Below are 16105 nucleotides of genomic sequence, written 5' to 3'. Positions count from 1 at the left end.
TAGTGGTCACGGAGGGAGCCCACAGCAGGTGGCGGGAGGGGTGAGGGTCTGGTTCACCTAGCTTTCCTGCCACACCAGAAGCGGCAGCTCTGCAGCCCTCTGGCGGAAGCTCTCCGCACAAGCGCTGCGACACATCCCTGTGCCCACGAACGTCTTTCCTCCAGCTCCCGTCGCGGTTCCTTCTCGACCACAGAAACCTCTCCCAACAGCCCCTTTGCACTCAGCACCGTCGCCACTGCTTTGCGCCTCACTCTCACTGCACAGGATTCTAACATGGTGTCCCTTTAGCTCCTGTGGTTTCAACTCTTTTCAAGGAAGATTGTCCCTGGCAGCGGCTTTGGCCCACGAGACCTCGAGCAGGTTGGAACACATGCGGGCCGCCCATCAGCCGGCCTGTTTTAGCTAACATCGTCATAACGCCAAATCCTCCCGCGCCGCTCAGCTAGCAGTAAAACAAAACACCCTGTTTCCTTCTCCGAGGCGGAGGGAGGGGGCTCGCTCGGTTTCTTCTTTGCAGTTTCCTCCGGCTCCCTGGTCAAGCAACAAGTCATCAGCTCTTTCTAACCCTACCTGTGGCAACACCTTCTAAAACTTCTAGTCTGGAGCAGCTTGCCAGGGAAAGTCGGGTTTTCAAGGATTTATTTATTTACTTTGCGGTTTTCACAGCGGCTCATAGCGATCCTGCGCGTTCACGGAGTCCACTGGGGTATTCAGACACACGCACACCCCATGCGACCATCCAGTCTCAGTTATCAGCACATCTCCTACCTCACATCCCATAGTCATGCTTGGAATTAGAAACACTCAACATCCTCTCCGCTAACCATTTTGAGATATGCCATAGTCATCTCGCTGTGCTACAGAACACCAGAACTTCACTTGGGTATTCATTTATTGCGGTGCTAGGACATCAGACCTAAATTGTCCTGTCTAACTGCACTTCTGTACACATTAATTAACCCTTCTCTGTCTTCTGTTCCCCTCTGCCTCTCCCCAGCTCTTGCTAACCATTCCTCCGGGGGTGGGGGGTACACTGAACCCAGGACTATGGCATTGGGTTCTTTACTTATTTTCTTATTTTTTTTTTTTAAATTTTGAAATAGGCTTTGGCTAAGTCAGTAAGTTGCCCAGGCTGGCCTCAAACTGGGTGATCTTCCTGCCTCAGCTTCCTGGAGTAGCCAGGTGCTGTCTCCACTTAGGAAATCAACTTTTTTAGCTCCCACAAGTGAGCCAGAACGTGCAATACTGGTGCAAGTCATTTCTTCTCTTTCCAGTTGGATTTTCTGCTGCTCACGGTTACCCGGCTATGGGCCGGCAAAAGGCATTGTGGGTGTGTTTTAGGTCGCGCACTTCCCTTCCAAGTATTTCAAATAACTCTGAAGTCATAAATTAATTCTCACAAAGCAGGAGGTGAAAATTACTACTCTCCTTACAGGAGAGGAAGTTGCTGCTCAGCGCAGAGTGTGACTCACCCCACTCCCCGGTCTTTCTAATGAACCATTCACAGCCAAGTGCCCTCACTTAAAGTCCTACCCGAGCCATGCCCTGTGTTCCCTCCTACATCTCCGTACTGTCTTTCTTCCAGACAAAGCAAGCCAGGGCTCCCTGGATCGCGGGGACAGCGAGCAGCTTGGGGCTGCAGGTAGTGAGGACAAGCTGCGGCTTTTGGCCTTGGAGAAAGGAAGAAAAGAGGTTCGGCGGTGACTGCAGGTGCACGGGGGTCAGGGGCTGAGACACCGCTTGGCGCTGGCATGGCAGGAGGGATGCAGAGGGTGACACTCGGGACAAGGAGGTGGCGTGCAGGTCTCTCCTTAGTCCTTCTGTCCAGCCCTCCGGGAGGCCTCCTCCTTGAAGCCCAAAGCCCAGAGCCACCCTTTTCGAAGTTGCCCTCACTGTTGGCTCACGGCTGAGATTACTTTAACTTTCTCACAGCACCTAGACCTCAGGGATTTCTTCTCGGGAGCCCACGAATCAGAAGGCGAGCTTCACCGCGCAGAGTCCCCGTGGACATGGCCCTCGTGCTGTAGGTAATCCAAAGGGAAATCCAATACCGCGCTTCTGACACAGTGAGAGCCCGATTTCTAGAGGCCTTTGTAGAAGGACTTCAACATGCAGCCATGTCACTCTGCTCTGCTTAACTTTCCTAGCAGCCTAAGCGCCTCCTCATTTGAAGTGATTTCACCAATCGGAAAGAACTCAAATGTGTATGCAGACGACGCACATTACGTTCAAAACGACTGGTATCATTGGATCCATATCCCGATTTTAGTAAGGATCAATCCCAGAACTTACTAAACGATTTTTCAGGCCAATGTTCCAGGGACAAGCACCAGCCTGTCAATGCTGAGCACTTACTATATGCTAGGCCAGGGACAAAAGGGTGAGGGGGACTGCCCTGCCCTAGGTATCTTGAGAGTGGCCGGTATGACCCCACGCTCGGGACTCGGGGGTCGGCTGGGCACGCGGTTTCTGTTTGTTACCCGCGCCTCAGTACACAGAATGTTTCCGGCCGGCTCAGCCTGTGCTAAGAGCCTATTCGATCTGGAAAGTGAACTGAGACTGATCCTACAGGGAAATGCCAGGGATGATCCAGGCTCACGAAGACCCAGGCGGTTCAAAACTACCCAGAACTTGAATCCTTCCGTTCCACGCGGCGCAGACACGTGTAGCACGCCCACCCTGCCCACCCCGTGGGCTGCACCCTTTCCGCTTGGGGTGGGTAAAGCCTGCCGGGCCCCTCAGTGATGGTGGAAAGAAACGCACGCACGGGTCCCTCACCCCACGCCCCCACAGACCCTGCTACACCGGATTAGAGTCGCATCCTAGGCAAAGGGACTCAGTGAACCCATGTCGGATCTGGGCTCCCAGTCGTTTACACTTCTATTCATTCCGTGGGTTCCAGCGCTCTGCTCGCCGAGGCCGGGTTTAATCCGTGCACTTCGGAGGGAACCACGCGTCTTGGCCCCCGAGGGCGGAGGTCAGTGCGTTTTCAAACCCGGGACGGAGGTGTCACGGCGGCCGGGCGCAGCCCTGCGGAACGGGTCGGGGGTGTCGCCTCGCCGCGACCAGACCCTGTTTTTTCCTCCTTTGGACGCAGCCTCTCGCCCAGGGGGATTTCGCCGCCTGCACCCGGGTTTCCCTGCTCTGCTCCTCTCTGCAGAGGGAAAGCGAAACCCGGGCGGCGGTTTTAGCGCGCGTCTGACGGCGCCGCGAGGCTCCGCTTCCCAGCCGCAGCTGGGCGTCGGGTCCAAACTTGCAGGGCAACTCCGGGGTCCCCGACCACCGCAGCCCCGCAGGTCCCCCCGCCTCGCCTCCGAGCTGGGCGCGCCAGAGGGAGTCGGGCCCCAGTTGGCTTCCGGGGGACGCGACCGCGTCCCTGCCACCCTCCAGCCCAGGTCCTGACAGCGGAGCGTGGGGAGCCGCACGCCCGGCGGACCCCCCTCCCCGGGATTCTGAACTGCAGCCTGTTCGCCCGTGCAGTCCGCACCCTGCGCCCGCGACGCCCCCCGGACGCGCCAGGCGGGGGGCGGGCACTGGACCCGCAGCCGCGCGGAGTCCGGGAGCAGCGGCGTGCAGGCGGCGAGGGGGGCGCGGCCCCGCGGCTCGGCGGGGCAGGAGGAGCGGGCTCCGCGCCGCGGCCTCCGGAGGATCCCTCACGCTCATCCCCACGCGCGCCTGCTCTCACGCCCAGCCGGAGCGCCGGGGTCCGGGTACGGGAGTACCGGAAGGCAGGGACCCAGTGCTGAGACTCAGGCGGAGGTCCTGCCCCATCTCCGAGGTTCGAGCCTTCCTAGGACCCCCGCCCCACCCCAACCGCTCCCGCAGGGCGAGCAAGGTCTGGCTTCCAAATTTCTGCTCAGCGCCGGAGGAGGGGACGGAACCGAGGGAGCACTGGAGAGCGAGTCCGCGCTCGGCCCGACCCGCCTCCGATGCACAACTAGGCTGCCGGGGCCAGGAACGCGCCCCAGGGCGCCCCTACTCGGCGAGGGCCGGGAAGGCAGTGACAGCAGCCTCCACCGCGCGCGTTGGCCCCGGCACGGAGTCTCCGAATAGGCTGAGCGGCGGGCGCGCAGGGTGGAGGCGAGAGGGGCGGAGGAGGAGTTGCCGGAGCGGAGAGGATGACGTCCTCCAGAGCCCCGGCTCCGCGGGACCGGAGATCCGTGCGCTCGCCCGGCCCAGCGCGCCTGGGCGAGGATCTCGGCGCGCTGCGCCTGGCTCCCGCGGCGGCCGCAGCCCGGCGCTGGGGTGATCCGGCCAGTTCAGCCAGGGCTCCAGCCCTCGGCCCCCCGAGCCACCTCGCTGCCAGCCCCTCGCCCCGGGGCGCCCGCCCGGGAGACCTCGCCGATGTCAGCCGGGCCAGCCTCGCCCCTCCCTCGCTCGACCTCGAGCCAAGGACGGGCGCCGGCGCCCGGCCCCTGCCCCTGCCCACCGGGCGTCCCGGAGCCCCCGGCCTGCGTCCCGCGCCCGAGGAGGACGCACATGGGGAAGGAAAGGCGCTCACCTGGGTCTCAGGAGCCTCCTTTGCCGGCGGCTCCTGCAGCCGGTTCCCGGCTCGCAGGCACAACCTTCCTCCGAGAAGAAAAAAATAAAAGTAGCGCAAGGGCAGCCAGGCAGCTCCTCTCCGAAGTCCCCGTGCGCCGGCTCCTTCCTCCGGATTCTCCCGGGCCCGGGCGCGCAGTCGGCGGCAGGAAAGGGCTCCCGGAGGATGCAAGGGGCCGCCAGACCCCGGCTCCTCCCGCAGCGGTGTCTCCAAGTTGCCACCTGCAGCGCGCGTCGGGCGCCTGTGACAGCCCGCGCCGCCCGGCCCGCGCTGACCCGCCCTCCGGTGCGCCCGTTGGCTGCGCCCGGCTCCCGGGCGGTCCCTGCGCTCGGCCCCGCCCCGCCCCCGCCTTCCCCGCCTTCCCCGCGCTTGCCAGAGTGTGTGAGGGGCCTTCCAGGCCAGGCCTGGGCTTTATGGCCAGCAGGCTCTGCGCGCCTGGGAGAAGGGGTGCGCGCGCGCGCACACACACACACACACACACACACACCCGGCACACACACTTAAGTAGGTAGGACATGGAGGAACGACGGAGACAGGCTGTGAGAAATGACTCTTCTCTAGAGGGACCCGTCTTGTCTTCCTTGGTTGCCGTCACATTATTGCAGCCACTGAAAAGAGTTAACGTCATGCGACGGTCACTGCTGCGCAGAGTGTAAACGTGTGGTCCTGCAGCCGCCTGGGGTGGCCCCTGTAAGTTTCACCCAGCTTCCCAAGAAGCTCCAAAGGCCGAGCGCAGCCCTGAGTGGTCTGTCCCCTCCGCTCCAACCCGCAGCCCCTGCGCCTGCAGAACCACCCCCGCTGCCCTTGGAGTTTCCAGTCTGAGCGTCACCCGAGGGCTGCTCGGTTCCACAGCGACGGGCCTCCTACGCGTGCGCATGCTTTGCCCGCCTCTCGGGCTTCCTACCGAAAGAAGGGGAAACTCATCTTTGCCATTCCTGTCTACCCCAAAGACCTGTGCAACCCTCGGGGGCATCCAGGGTCGTTCTCCAGGCGCCTTGCCTCTTAGCAGCTCCTGAAGTCTGCGATTTCGGGAAAACTGATTTCGGAAAGCCTTGGGAGAAGACCTATGAAAATCTCACGAGTCCAAGTCTGGAGAGCGATCCGATCACCCAGCCATGCCCGGCTCCTGGGTACAGCTACGTGAAAGCAGTACATTGCCAAGAGCCTATTAGTTGAGCAACGTTTCAAAATTAACTGCCCAAATAGCACATTTTATAGCCCATCAGGGAAATGTCTGTTTTGAGAGCGCAGGTGTGGCACTAGTCAGTGTGAGTAGAACGCACACGCACTCACGCCGGCCGCTGTGCTCCGCGGAGGGAGGTTAGGGAAGGACCTTGGTAAGGGAACTCCGAGGTGCTCTTGTCAAGGATATTTTAAGGACGGGAAGCCACTTCCCGTGGATATTGTTAAATCACTTGGAGAGATGCAGAGTTCCCTGCATTTTCAGGTAAAGATTGCTTCATGACAGTCTTAGGCCTGCTTTGGAGTCTCACTGCGGCCTCTCTCAGAAGAAGCAGCCCAGTTCTCCCCGTCTTCTTTGAGCTCCAGATGGTGTGGGTAGCACGCCCAGTGGCAAAGCATTCACCCCGAGTGGAGCATTTCGGTTCTCCGGGGTGAGGGCTTGCTGAGTGAATTGCACTTTGACCTGAATTGGTGGAACAGGAGTAGAACGTGGGCGTGGCTTGCTCAAGTTGGAGTCCAGGTTGACTTAATGAATACCCGGTAAAATATGGGGATAGGCAGGGAGCGAGCACAGCAGTGACCCCTGAAGCAGGTAGGTGTCTCAGGTGTTGACAGCCAGGTGGGGCGTGAGCTGATAAGACGCACTTTCGTTTTGGAATACTGATCTTAGCACAGAAGACATGGGAAGTCCTTCCACAGGGAAACACTGTCCTTCACATTAGACAAGGACCTCAGTGCTGACGTAAAAGAGACGGCCTGCTATAGGAAAGAGAAGAGAAAGAAATAGGAGAGAAAGCGGAGCATCTGTTGGCAGCGGGACTGGTTACGGACTCCAGAGCCTTTGTGACTCCAGATGCTGAGGAGGAGACAAAGAGAATTTCTTGGAATCAGAGGCAGCAAGTGTAGAATCAGGGGCGTGGAGTGGCGTGTGGAACCCCAGAGAAGGTACTGAATCCTTGCTCCAACACCTCTGTGTGTGATTGCTAGATTTGCATAGAGGACAGGTCGCTAAGTTTTATTTTATTTATGAAAAGGGGTTTGGGGTATGTGTGGGACAGCGCATTGGTGAGCATTAACTTTAATAATATACTTGCAGTGCTCTGCAAACAGCATTCAAGAAATGGTAGCTGTATTATGAGCAGAGTTTAAAAGGGGCCCCAAGGTCACCCCTCCCTTCTGCTAGGTGTCCCCCGTGAACTCCATCCAGCGCCCACCCTTCAGGTGCAGTCCTGCAATGAGGACCTGCTGCCCCGAGGAGTACAGTCTGTAGCCTCTAGTGGAGGGAAAGATTGTGTCAGGACCTTTCTTACCCCTTGGTTCTGTCTCTAGGCTTGGCGGTCACCGGCCCTGTGAAGGTCGCCTCCTGGGAGAGAAACCCTTGCCAATCGTTAAAGACAACACACAGCCCAGGGTGGGGGTGGACTCTTTTGTTCAGGCTAAATGCGCCGAGTCTTGTCCTCAGGGTCTTTCCTCATGTGACAGGCTTGCACAATCTGTCATCTCCTGCCCTCCCGGCACCTTTGACCTCCTTAGAATGTGCACACGGAGCTCCGCCCCCAGCCCCTGGAGCAGCGCCTGTGTTCCGCGCACAACTGTGCTTCCGCCCGCCCTGCGCTTCCACACACGATTGGGGCAGATCTGGGCACGGGTGTGGCGCTCTCCACGCTCTGGGCAACCTGCCGCGCAGCTCTAAGTCGTCCACCCGGCACTGTGTGTTTCTCACTCCGTGGTCCTTGTTTTGTCTTTCGGGGTCTCTCCTCCTGTAAGAGACACAGAGCAGAGGAAATGACTTACAAAGTCCTTTTTTAACAATGTATTTTGAAGTAATATCAAACTTACAAAAATAGGAGCCATGATGTAAAGAAATCCTATATCATTCTAGTTTAATCAATTATTATTTTACATCTGATGTCTCAGTAGATAGAGCTAGAGATAGATAGACAGACAGATAGATATTCATGATCAGCATCCTCTTTCTGGACCATTTAAGAACAAATGCAAACATCACCGTATCTGCTCCAGAATATACATTTTCCCCAAATTGTACTCCCGACAAGTACAGCATAACACTGAGATAACACCAACAACCAGTTGGTGGAATTGATTCAAATTTGTGGAGTTTCTCCAAAATGTCTTTTCTTCCTGTCTAGTCCAGAATCTGTTGTAGAATCGTGTATTACACTTAGCTGACTGCCTCTTTATTCTCTTTTAATCTGTTACTGCTGCTCAGTCTCTCTCCAGCCTTCATGACCTTGATGTCTATAGGCTGTCCTTCAATTTAGGTCCATCTAATGTGTCTTCATGATTGACCCAGGTCGTACATCCCTGTCAGGAATATCAAAGAAATTACACCGTACCCTTGACAGTGCATGACATTCAGAGGTCCCTGATGTTCATCTGTCTCACCGCTGTGACCTCAGCCTTGACCGTCCATTGTGGTGGGTAAGGGGGTTCTCCCTTGTATGAGTAAAGGAACCATTTCCCCCCACTTGTCACTGAGTATTTTGCAGGATACATTGAAAGGTCACAAATACTGTTCCCCTCTTCGGTCTTCACTCAGCCATTTTTGGGGGCCGCCGTGACTCTGCTTGAACCAACCACCACTGAGATAGTGCCAAACCGCAGCTGCCCACTTGCGTCTCTTATGTGTTTGTTAGTTGTCAATTGCCTGTAAAGATTTCCCCCTCCCCACATTTATTTGCCTGTTCCAGTATAAAGTCCTATTCCATTCCACAAGCTGCATTCCTTTACTTTCCTTCCTTATTTTGATGTTCGTATCAACCCAGATTTTGCCAGGGGGTGTCTCTTGGCGCTGGCTCTTGGGTTACTCTGACATGCCTGCATTGTTCTGTGAGCACCCTCTGATAATCCGGCACCTTAACATGTTCCGGGCTCGCTGTATACTCTCCTCACCCCAGTCTTGGATGAGCCCTCTCTCTGAGGAGCCACGGCCCCTTTTGGTGAGGTTGATATTGACAGAGGAGACCTAGCACATGGTGTTGTCTCTGCTACCACACTGCCGTCACCCCTTGGCCTTCTCGGGGGGCAGAGCTGGGGGTAACGGTGCATGTTCGCACAGCCATGTGTGCACTCACACTCACGTCCATATGTGCGTATCTCTGTCCATCTGTGAATGTACACCTATCACTGTACAGTAAGCTTGCTCCAGTCCCTCCCATTCTAAGCCAGTACATCAGGGTTCTCTCTAGCCTCCCTCCTTTCTTTATTTGTAAATCCCTTCTCCACAGAGAAACCTGACTCCCATGACCCTCAGCGTGTTGACTTCTGTGCTCTGTCTGGCTCTGTGTGCAATCTTCCAACCAGGTCAGCCACTTCCTTTCTCTTGCACAGGCTGCTGTCTCTGTGGCCTTCTCATCCCCTGCCCTCCTGGGACCATCACAGCCTCAGCAAACCATCTTCTCTGTCCTGGTTCTCCTGCTGCCCCTCACCTTTTGCCCATCCCTTGTTGATGAAAGGACTTTTCTGTCCTTGGAGTAGTTCAGATCAAAATCCTGAAGCCATCCTTGATCACACCCATGCCCAATCTGCAGCCAGGTCTGTTTGCTGTACTGTCACATGCGTCCAAGCTCAATGCCTTCCCACCAACTCCACCTGTCTGGTTTAGGCGAACGTGACTTCCTGTCCCAACTAAGTACAGCCCAGGGCCCACCCTTCCTTCCTCACTCTCCTGGACACGACAGGCAGCCCAGGACCCTAAATGAGATGTAGAAAATGTAACTTGCTGTTCCATTTCCTTGCCCCGTGGCTTCCACTTCCTTCAGACAAAAGCCCAGCCTTAGCAGGTCTGGCCCTTGTGGCCAGTGCCTCCTTGACCTTGCCTCCAGGAGCTCTCTTCTTGGGGCCGCTGCGGGCACACTGGCATGCACGCTCTGCCTCCTACCAGGGACCCTGTCCCCAACCTCATAACCTCCAGGACTTGGCCTGAGTGTCTTCCTCAGAGCTTCTGTGGATACCACACTGAATATTGTTCCACCCCCTGTACTCTGCCTTCCCTCTTCGGTCTCCTGTCTCTTCTGGAAGGCACACATTACAATCCAACCCGCTATCTGTTGTTTTTATCCAGCTAAACTTGCAGCCTTCCTTCTCCTCCCTTTTATATTTAAACTCATGGAAAGGCAAATCTTAGCCTGTGTTGTTGATTGATAAATCCCCAGTGCCTAGAGCAGAGCTCAGGAGATGACAGACTCTCAATAAATATTGGTCAAATGAATGACTGAAACTGCAGAAGCACATTAATACAACTAAGTGACTACAGGTATACCCACATGCTGAAGGGTTGCCAGTGTGACTGGAGGACTTGAAGCCAAATGATATTAACCCCAAAGATTTCACAGAAAGGAATCCTGTGCGCATTTAAGGCACAGTGTATTAAGAGACTATCAAAAATGTGAGGACAGAAAAAAGATGATGTGTTTGTGAATATGAACCAAAGTAGATAATCTGGCAACAGGGTTCTTTTTCCATATTAACTGAGTATTTATCAGGCCAAAAGACTAATCTATATACCACCGGGCATTAAAGTGAAAAGTCTTAAACATATTTTCCAACATAGTCGCTGATAGCACATATTCTACTAAACAGTTTTAGATGTAGGTTCCTTGTGTGAAAACAGAAGTCTCCTGGAGTAAAGAAAACTCATTACAAGAGCTCAGGATATTTCAAATCTTGTACCTCCTTTTCTTTTCTTATAAGAGGGCCACTCATCCCACAAGGGGAACAAAACTCCTTTTTGTATTATTAAAGCCTTGTGTACAACCTGGTCCCTTAGCAGCCAAAAGCTCTTAGAAAACATTTGCACAAAATAAAATGGAAACTCATACACATTGGGCAAATTTTCAGCATTGATTAGTCATCAGATTTTAATGTACCTTATTCTGCATACTTCAGAGAGCTCTGAGTGCACACTGGAGAACTCTTTAGGAAGCAGCTTTCACTGAGGCCAGCCCTACACTTATTTAATGACTGCCCTTGGTGATGGTTGATAAGACTGATTTGCATTTGGAATTGAAAAATTCACTACTTTTATTTTCTATACATCTTCATACACAGAGACAGACATATTTCAACAAAGCCTGGTGATTCAGATGAAAGAATATCTCAGAAATTTTAGGTGTTCTAACTTTTAAAGGTTTCTAGCACATCCTTAATAGGAGGGTGAGATGGCTGGGAAGTGGATTATTTCTCTTCAATTAGCATGCAGCCTTCAAGATGATTTTTGGATTCTGCAAAAATAGCTGTGTGGTTTATGCATTAAGCATCTTTTGAAAGGAAGACCTTTCCCTGTTTTCTCGAAGGAGCCATCGTGGCTATCTCAATGGCTGGCAGAACTCGTCGTTGGCCCCCTGCACATACCCCGGCATGACTGGAGACTTGTCTTTGCAGCATAAATCTCCTCCCCTCAATGCTGCTGCTCTGCTGCTAACAACTTCAAAATGTGAAGCCAAAAGGCAAAGTTCTGATTTATGAAATGCCTTATAGGTGTTTCTCTGGTGCTGTGACTTTGCTAGCTGTGTGTTCTCAGTTCAACCTCTCCAAATCTTGACTCCCTTATTAAACTGGGAGAGTACTGTGTGCCTCACAACATAGGCCAATGTGAAGGAAATAATCTGGTGAGAGATTCTTGAGGATTGTACAGTTTACTGTCCTCCTCCTCCTCCTCCCTCCCCTCCTCAAGGCACTTATGCTGTGTAAGGGCAGAATTTTTGAAAAGCTGTTGATATAAAACCTATCCCTTTCCCCTTCCTCCTTCTTCTCCTCCTCCTCCTTCCTTCTCCTTTCAACCAAACCGTCCCACCCTGCTTCCTCCTCAGTGAGGTTTTACTTCCTCAGTGAAGTCTTACTTTTACACTTAGAATTATTGAATCCTCAATGATTCCTTTTACTTCTAGAAGGTGTTGCAGTCGGCATGGCCTGAACTAGCCCTAGATTTGTTTTCAAGTCTCTAGCTTTTTAAATAAGAATATCTTACCAAGTTGCTGATAGCGTAAAGTTCCAGGGTAAGCTATGCCCTTTGCAGCAGAATCTCCCACAACAGCAGCTGATCAATAAACCCTGCTCAGAACTGCAGATCATAAAGTCAGTGGGAAGAGCAAGCGCCCTGGCGTCATTGTCCTTTGCTACACACCTGCCACCCTGTGAAAAGAGGGTCCAGGAGAATGGGGGGAGGGGCTTTCTGATCTGCCGCCACGCACGCAGGTCAGCAGTGAGGTGAACTCAGTTATCTAAAAAGCAAATTCGGTGTCAAATTAAATAGCGTACGTGTTCCAGGTACAAGATAGGGCGAGTTGAACACTGGCAACTGTTGACATCTGCACTACCTTATCCAGGGCTGGGAACCAGTCCTGATCTTTACTAATCTGAGCTTTCCTTTCCTTTAGAACAGCAGTCACCTTCATTGTCCATAAAGACCCAAACATGATAGCTGATGAGGGATATTGATTTTCATGATATTTTCATTTTATTTTTACTAGAAGAAACTGCTAGTTCTCTTTCTCTCAGCTGAAAAATGAGAACAGAAGCCCAATTTCTAAAGAAGGAAAATATTTTCTTCTATTAATTTGGGCTCTTTTGGCATAAACCTCATCTGTTTTTGGTAAAGTGATGGGTGTCGACCACAGGCCTTTTTCTCAGGGCTGAAAGACAGTCTTTGCTAGAAACAAGGACAAGGCATCCCTTCCAAGAGAAGACATTCCTGCAGGTGGATACCGGAGGTGTGGGGTCCCAGCGTACATCAGGGCTTTAGAGCCCTGGATCTATTCCTCAGGTCCCACCTTGTCTAACAGCAGGTGATCATGCGTGGCAAGGTGATTATGCTTTGACTGCTCTCAGGAATTCCTTCCTGGCCAGTGGCCCCTGCAAGTATTTATAGCAGCAAAGGCTGGAGTTTCCTTTAACTGGTATTATGTTCCAGGAAGAAGGGAAAGGAAAAGTTCCTCAAAACAGACAAAGCCCCCCCAAAAGGGCTTATACAGTTTCTTGCCTGTTGATATGTCTTCATAATGCCCTCATGAAGCCCATCAGGGTGGCTCAGGTCAAAGTGAATGAATGGCCAATGTTAATGGTGACAGAATCTCTGATACTGACCGTGTGGCACCTAGACCTCGTCAGTCTCTGTCTCTGGTCTAACCTTTTCATTTATGATCACGAATTATTGAGGGATGCTCTGTAGACGGTGGGATGGTCCATGGGGCAAGGGTTGATGCACAACCCGGAAACCCAAGAGATGGCAAAGATCATGAGAATGGACCACAAGGGTATCACACATGTGTCCTGGAAACATGAAAGGTCTTTCCAATTGTGAGAAACTAGGTCTGAGTCGTTTCAACGTACATGAACAGAATTCACACTAGGTAAATCTTGGAAGCTGCCTATATATCCATCAAGGGATGGGTAAGGAAAATGTGGTGTTTACACACAATGGACTACAGCTCTGCCTTAAAGAAGGATAAATTTGAGTTGTTCATACGACAATGGACGCACCTTGAATCCACCATGTTAAGTGAGATAAATCAGACACACAAGCTTATATATCACTTAAGTTTTTCTTATATGAGAAACCCAAAATATAAATAAAAAGCAAAATAAGAGACAGGTAAGTTCAAGGCCAGCTTGCACTACATAGTGAGACCCTGTCACAAACAAACAAATAATAGGAAATAGGGATGTAGATCTTTTGCAAAAGGGAGGGGACTGACGGGGGGAGGGTAGGTAGGGGACATAAGAAGAATGAAGATGTGTCACGTACATGTACAGACTCCCCATGATGAATGTGTTCATTATGAACCTTGAACACGCACTAATAAAACAATAAGGGGAAAGGTTTGCACGATTACTAGGTTTTTAAGTGAACTTGTTAATGCTCTCACTTCTCCCACATTTTTGATCAATAAGGACAACTGGTATCTTGCAAAGATAATCCAGACTTCAGAATCTCTAAGGGAAAAGAATTTCCGCCAGTGTTGCAGCTTTAAATCTGTGTTTATGTGCACATAGCAGTGATTCTTGTGGAGCCAGGGTTCCCCGGAGACCCGTCAGATTCGGTGGGGTCACTCCTGGATTCCACCCAGAGAGGCCCGCCTCTCCCTGCATTGCAGTACCTGGTGTCTGTGCTCTCCGGCCTGGGCCATCCTTAGCCTCTGAATCACTCTCCCACCTAGCTGTCTCCTGGCTCATTCTCCAGCTTCCAGCCAGAGACCTCCTTCTTTTGCTTAATACTTAGCAAAAGTATTAATTGCTGGTATTAATATTAACAATTTTGGTATTAATACTTTTGCATAATATTTTAAAATGCAGGATGTAGCCCCTACTTAACCAGCAGCTCTATCTTCTCCCACCTACCTGGGCCCCCAGGGAGTCCTTTTTATTAATTCCAGGATTGCAAAGAGCTCTTTCCTACCCTGAGGGCTTCTCTGAGGCTCTTTTACCTACCTGGGCCCTTTTCTCTCAGCTCTCCACCTCTCTGGGCTTGTTCCAACCTCCAAGGCCCAAGAGGAGACTGGCTTTCTTGGGGAGGATGCGTTTGCTCTTCTGGCACCCCTCAATTTAAATGAGATCCCACATGCCTTCCATGCATACCCCTTCTGCCAGCATTTACAGCATTTCCTGACAAGTCTGCAAATTCCTTGCAGACGGGGACGATGAACGTTTGTCCTGTCAGTCTATAACACACAGTGACCCCGCATCTAGACAGAGCGTGTTGGGCCGTGGTTTATGGCACCAGCGCTGGGGCTCACTGCCCAGGTCGAGTTCGACCTCTGTCCTTGTGATCTGGGGTAAGCCACCTAACACTGGTGTCTGCCAACTTCCTTGTCAGCAAGCAGGGGTTGTGGATGAGTCTGCACACTGGTTTCCTCTGCTACCAGGTGGGGACATACCTGCCCCTCCAAGTGGGAAATTGTGAGGTTTCACTTAGTTAATATGCCAAAGGCTCAGGAAGTGCTGCACACCCAGTAAGCAGTGTTGTCTTTTATTTTAGCAGATGTTCTCACAATCAATAAATACTTTTGATTGAAAGAGTGAACAAATATTGCTGTGTTCATAGATTTCCTCCTCATTTTGGATAATTCTTCCTTGACTTAAACTATATAATATGATATAGAGAAAACCCTTCTAGTTAACCAAATTAATAAAGAATTCAGACTTTCCCTTCATCAAGAAAGATATTACAAACAACATCAAAAATTGCCAGATCTATATGACATGAACTCATAGTTGTGGATTATTTGACATTGTTTTATGTTTTCTCTGCCTCTTGCTCACAATCCTGGATGGATCCCATCCCCAATTTGACATTGTTTAATGAAAAAATAATGGAAAGAAGGCCTAAAAAATTCCTACTAACAGAGAAAAGAAATATTTTCTTATCTTTTTCAGATAATTTCCCCTATCATCCAAATTATGTATTAGGGTCATTGTTGTAGAGAAAACCGAGAGTTGCCAGTTTGTTTTAATGGGGTCAGGAAAAGTGGACTAAAGTAATATTAGAGACCTTTACTTCCGTTCTTTCTTCTTTAAGTGAAGTAACTCACTGCGTGAATAGAGGGGACAGTGACGCAGAGCACGGTTCCTGCTCAGACCTTCCCTCTCATGATTGCAACCGCACATCTCCATGGTTACTTCCCGTAACTAACTCACTGTCCATTACAACACATTCATCACCATATAAGTCACAAGTTTGGAAAGACCTCTGTGACCCTTATGGCAAGGCAGCCAGTCACGCTGGGTGGCCTTTCCAACACTATATGATGCCCATCTTGGATGTAGAGCCGGGCACAAAGATGGAGAAGGTTTATAATGGCATTATGCCATTGTAAACCATCCTGGATAGTTCTGGGTTTTCACCTGTTTACTAGCTTATAAAATGTATACATCCATATATGTGGGCCTCACTCTGAGCATTTAAGAAAAATAACCTATGCTTTATCACACCAAGTTCTCTCAGGGCAGGAGTTAGTTGCCTGCTTTACCGAGTTTTGAAAAGGCTTTTGTACGTAAAATTATACCTTAATTTAGTGAATCAAACCTACATCTATTTTAGTAAGAAGACTGGAACATAATGTCCTAAGTTGTTGGCTCATTTATCCTTGGCAGACTAAATTTAGGTGTATGGAAGCATTTTGTATCAAGGGCTATTTTATTTGCTAAATTCCATTTTTTTTAATTTAAAATAAGCCCGCACATCTTTGCATGTCTTCCCAATCTCATATCCAGCTTATCACACTATTAAATGCACTGCTGTTAATTTTTACCATTCTCACACTTGTGTATATATACAGTATAAAAATAGAATCTTACTTGGTAATCTGAGTATTTTCACAGATTAAGTATTGTGGAAACCTTAGTGTTCTAAAAAAAAAAAAAAAA

General features: G+C 51.1%; 1 protein-coding gene across 1 annotated transcript in view; it reads right to left on the bottom strand.

Moving 5' to 3' along the window:
- Epb41l3 (erythrocyte membrane protein band 4.1-like 3) overlaps positions 1-4800 on the bottom strand; it is a 215160-nt gene extending 210360 nt beyond the window's left edge. Inside the window, exon 1 of the mRNA XM_013517088.1 lies at positions 4502-4800. The gene's annotated coding sequence lies outside the window, so the exon portion shown is untranslated. The remainder of the gene's footprint in view (positions 1-4501) is intronic.
- Between the last annotated feature and the right edge of the window lie 11305 nt (positions 4801-16105).

This window comes from Chinchilla lanigera, unplaced genomic scaffold, assembly GCF_000276665.1.
Source record: "Chinchilla lanigera isolate Chin_1 unplaced genomic scaffold, ChiLan1.0 scaffold00001, whole genome shotgun sequence".
NCBI classification, from domain to species: domain Eukaryota; kingdom Metazoa; phylum Chordata; class Mammalia; order Rodentia; family Chinchillidae; genus Chinchilla; species Chinchilla lanigera.
This window is presented reverse-complemented; position numbering and strand designations above follow the sequence as displayed.